Here is a 4,922-nt window from a genome sequence, read left to right on the forward strand (position 1 = left end):
CTCTCCCCCATGGATGGGTCCCAGCTGCCTGGTAACCCTGGAGTCGGCTTCTGTGGGAACCTCCTCTCCCAAGTGAGAGTAGTCATGCTTTTGGGGAGGTAGTGAGTGGAAAGGGGCAGAAGAGAACTTTCAGGGGTGCCAGCATAATGTTCTGTAACTTGACGGCAGACACACAAGTGTGTTTACTTGGTAATAGTTCATTTCGTTTACTTACTGTTGGTATGTTCTACTTTAATGAAAACATTTACAATACACCCTGGCCGGTGTGGCTCAGTTGGTTGAACATGGTCCTTAACTGGAGTCCCAGTCAGGGCAAATGTCCGGGTTGTGGGCTCCATCCCCAGCGGGGGGCGTGCAGGAGGCAGCCAATAGATGATTCCCTCTCACATGGATGTTTCTCGCTCCCTCTCCTTTCCTCTCTCTGAAATCAATAAAAACATATTGTTAAGAGAAAGACCACTATTGGCAGTTTAGATTAAAAAACAACAACACTAAACTGAAGGTCATTCTGCCTGACTAGTATCCTGTAAAAGTGATAAGGTCATGAAGACAAGGAAGGGCTGAAGAGCTGTCAGAGGTTGGCGGGAGCTCAGGAGACATACGTGTCACAAGGAGGCCTGGATTAGATCCTGGAATAGAAAGATGTGGGCGGGAGACGGGTGAGAGCGAAGTCAGGTCTGTGTGAGGGTTCGGTGAGGTACTGACAGCAATGCCAACTTCTCCCTTTTGATCATTGTACTATGGCTGCGTAGGACGTTAACATCAGAGGAAGCTGGGGCAGGGAGCTCTCTGTTCTATCTTTGTAACTTCTCTGTAAGTATGAAATTATTTCAAAGTAAAAGATTGAGATAAAAAAGAAGACTGACAATACCAAGTGAGGGCAAGGAGATGAAACAAGAGAACTGACAGGAGAGGTATAAATTCTTGCAACCACTTTGGAAAACTGTTTGGTATCAACTAATCAAGGTGAAAGCGTGTATAGCCTGTGATTTAGCAACGACACTCGCTCCTAGGTATACACGACAGAAATTCACACGTGTGTGTGCCAGAGAATATAAATCATCCAAATATCCATCAACAGAAGAATTTAAAAAATACATATTGGAAATGAAATCACTACAACAGCAACGTCATTTTTAGCAAAAGAAATCAGACACAATATACTGTTTGATTCCAATTAAAGTTCAAACACAGGCAAAACTATTCTGAGGGGTTAGAAATCAGAATGAAATTTACCTCTGGGTAGAGGGGAGGAGCCGTAATTTGTCAGGGTCACAAAGGGACTTTTTGGGGTGCTCTAATACTCAAATTTCTTGGTATTAGAGTTTAATACATACCGTTTTTTAAATATTTATTATAACTCATTGATTTTACCCTTATGACTTATACAGTTTTCTGAATGTATTTATACTCTATAAACATTCTATAAATTAGAAAACAAGTATATTTTAAAAATCGTGTAACTGGGTTCCATTCCCAGTGCCTTGGTTTGTATTGGATGCTTGTGCAAAGAGGGAAGCCATCACGGAGGCTGTTGCATAGGCCTTAGAGGAGCGTGCGGAGGGAGGGGCCAGGCGAAACGCATTAGAGAGATACCCAGGAGATAACACTGGCAAGACTTCAGGGTTTAGTGCAGTGATGGCGAACCTATGACACGCGTGTCAGAGGTGACACACGAACTCATTTTTTTGGTTGATTTTTCTTTGTTAAATGGCATTTAAATATATAAAATAAATATCAAAAATAGAAGTCTTTGTTTTACTATGGTTGCAAATATCAAAAAATTTCTATATGTGACACGGCACCAGAGCTAAGTTAGGGTTTTTCAAAATGCTGGCACGCCGAGCTCAAAAGGTTCGCCATCACTGGTTTAATGGAAGGTGGTTAACGACCTGAAACTATGCTTTCAGCCATAGGATCGGATGAATTATTCTTAGCAGGAGAGGAGAATAATGAAAAGTGATGTTTTTTAAAAGTTAACTTGTGTTCCCCTGAGAGCATACGCGACCTTCTACAAGGTCAACCTACTTAGTTTACCATGTGCTTGCTGGTCACTTACCAGCCTCTTGATGGAAGGGTCCTGATTTCATACTCTTCTTTTTTTAAATCCTCACCCGAGGATATTTTTCCATTGATTTTTAGGGAGAGTGGAAGAGAGAGGGAAAGACAGAGAGAAACATCGATGTGGAAGAAACACATCCATTGGTTGCCTCCTGCACGAGCCCCGACCAGGGCCCAGGCTGGGGAAGAGCCTGCAACCGAGGTACGTGCCTGCCCTTGACCAGAATCGAACCCGGGACCCTTCAGTCCGCAAGCCGACGCTCTATCCACTGAGCCACACCGACCGGGGCTGATGTGATACTCTTTCTACCTCTACTCTCCAGGCTCTGAGACAATCTTCTCCTGGGTCTCCTCCTACTTCTGTGGCTGGTCCTGCCTCGCTCCTGCTCCTAGACGAGCTGGTAAATGCGGCCTTGTTCAGAGCCCCTCAGCCCAGTCTCTCTCTTATACTCTTTCTACCTCTACTCTCCAGGCTTTGAGACGATCTTCTCCCGGGTCTCCTCCTACTTCTGTGGCTGGTCCTCCTCGCTCCTGCTCCTAGACCAGCTGGTAAACGCGGCCTTGTTCAGAGCCCCTCAGCCCAGTCTCTCTCTAGGCCAGGGGTGGGCAATGTCTGGCCTGCGGGCCGCAGAAGGCCCGAGAACTCACTTGGCCTGGCCCCGCCAAGGCATCAGGGGAGAGCTGACGGACTGTTTCCCCACACAGAGCAGGCCCATTTCTAAGTGGCTAACTCTGTGCGGCCTGAGATGATGTGGTGAAGAGCCAAGCCGGCCTTGGCAGAGAAAGGTCCCCCACCCATCCAGGTGAGGCCCTTCCCCTCGAGGTTGGAAACAGCCTCCATGGCGAGGGTTGCCAAGCCCCGCCCTCTCTGCTGAGCCTCTCACAGCCCCACCTGCAAGTCTCACAGGCCTCGCAGACACTGTGCCAAACGCGGGCTCCCTTCCCGCCCCCCCTCCTTCCCCCAGGCCTCCTCACCCTCTCGCAAAGGCTACCACCCATCCACCCGTGTGGAGCCAGGACCTTGTGAGTCATTCTCCCGCCTCCTTCCCAGCCTGGCACCCAGCATCCCGCCTGGGGTGTGGCACGCTCCCCACAGCGCTCTCCATCCGCGTCCTCTGTCCCCGCTGCTCCACGGTGCCCCCCAGCCCGAGCCTCACCTCTCCCCTTCCTACACGGCCACTCCCACTCCCACTCCCACTCGCGCCCTCGCACGCGTTCTCCACGCTGCAGCCACAGCGACCCTTAAAGGCACACAGCCCTCCTGCACACCCTCCCACGGGCCGCACGGGAGCCAGGCCACACTCCATGCTGCCCATGGAGCACAGGTATCTGTCTGGCTGCTCCCGCCTCGTCTCCAACCTCCTCCCCCGTCTCCCCCTCGCCAGCTCCTCACTCGGCTTCACTCGCTGCCGCCCGGGCTGCTCTGTGGTGGGAAAGGCCTCCCTGCGCCTTCCCTGGCCTCTGCTCGCGCCTCAGGGTCTCCTGCTCCTTCCTCAGGGGCCTCCCAGTCTCTGATGGGAACCGGGTCCCCTCCTCTTCTCCTGCTCGGAGCACCGGGTACCCCCCCTGTGGACGGGGCTGACTGGCTCCCCACTCCGTCCTCCTGCTTCTGTGGGGAGAGGACGCAGCTGGCACGCAGCCTCGGCTGAGGACGGGCTCAGCTCCCCATCCATGTAGGGCCGTGGCTGTTTCAGTCGGAGGGGTGAATGGGCAGAGGGGGCAAGGCTAGGGTTTCCCCTGGAGTGGCCAGCGGGCCAGGAGCCAGGGCCCGGGCGGGGCCAGCTGGGAGCGCAGGCGGCTCCATCACTGACGCCTCCGAGGAACCTGGTGGTCCCTTCACGTTTACACACATCGGTTCCTCCTGAGTAACGTGGGGTGACAGTATGTGCCTGCATGTGATTTCTTAAAAGGGTTCGATGAATAACTATCTGGAAGGTGTGTGAACAGCGCCCGGCACAGGGAAGTCCTATGTAAGTGTGAGCTGCTGTTATCATTGCCAACGGCAATGTGTTTGCTTTGGTATTTAACAAGGATGATTCAGCCGGCAGCCCAGAGGGGCTCAGGTAGCTGAGAATCCTCCCGGGCGGGCATCGCAGGGTTGCCGGTTGGATTCCCTCAGGGCACACACCTGGGTTGTGGGCTTGATCCCTCGTTGAGGAGCTACTGATGACCTGCTTCTCTCTCACTCTGGCACTTCCCTTTCTCCCTTCCTCTCTCTAAGCGTGTCCTTGGGTGAGGATTAAAACAAAAAAAGAATCGATTCTGCCAAAGGAGATAAGAAAACAAACATTAGGAGGCGAAATGAAGCTAAAGAAGCAAGTAACTCGTGAGCTACAGGAAGGCTGGCAGGTCCAAGGGCACCAGAGTCTCCGCCCAGTAGGGATGCAGGAAGCACATCCGGCACCCAGTGCTCCGAGGCCTAGTGGCCCCTCTGGCCACACACCTACACGCTGTCCTTGTGGCCCCGCCCTGGCCACACACCTACACGCTGTCCTCGGCTGAGAGGAGCAGACGGAGGCCCTAGCACTCGAGGTGACCTGGGGACACAGAGCTGTGGGCAAGCCTGCGCCCCGTCTCCCAGCACCGACGCTCGCGTGGGCTGTGGCACCAGGCGCCCTCATCTGCCAAGCCCCCTTGCGCAGCCTCAACTCTGGTCCTTGCAGCCACACCATCAGCTCAGGGAAGGGGATGCAGGAGAGAGAGAGAGAGAGAGAGAGAGAGAGGGAGAGAGAGAGAGGAAGAAGGGAAAGAGAAAGGCACAGGCCTCTGCATTTTTCATGAACTACCCCACCTGCAGTGCTTAGCTACCCTAAGTGTGTGCATCTACTCCCCCCCCCCCCCCCCCCCCCCCCCCCCCCCCC

The sequence above is a fragment of the Myotis brandtii genome, unplaced genomic scaffold (genome assembly GCF_000412655.1).
Source record: "Myotis brandtii unplaced genomic scaffold, ASM41265v1 scaffold381, whole genome shotgun sequence".
Classification (NCBI taxonomy): Eukaryota; Metazoa; Chordata; class Mammalia; order Chiroptera; family Vespertilionidae; genus Myotis; species Myotis brandtii.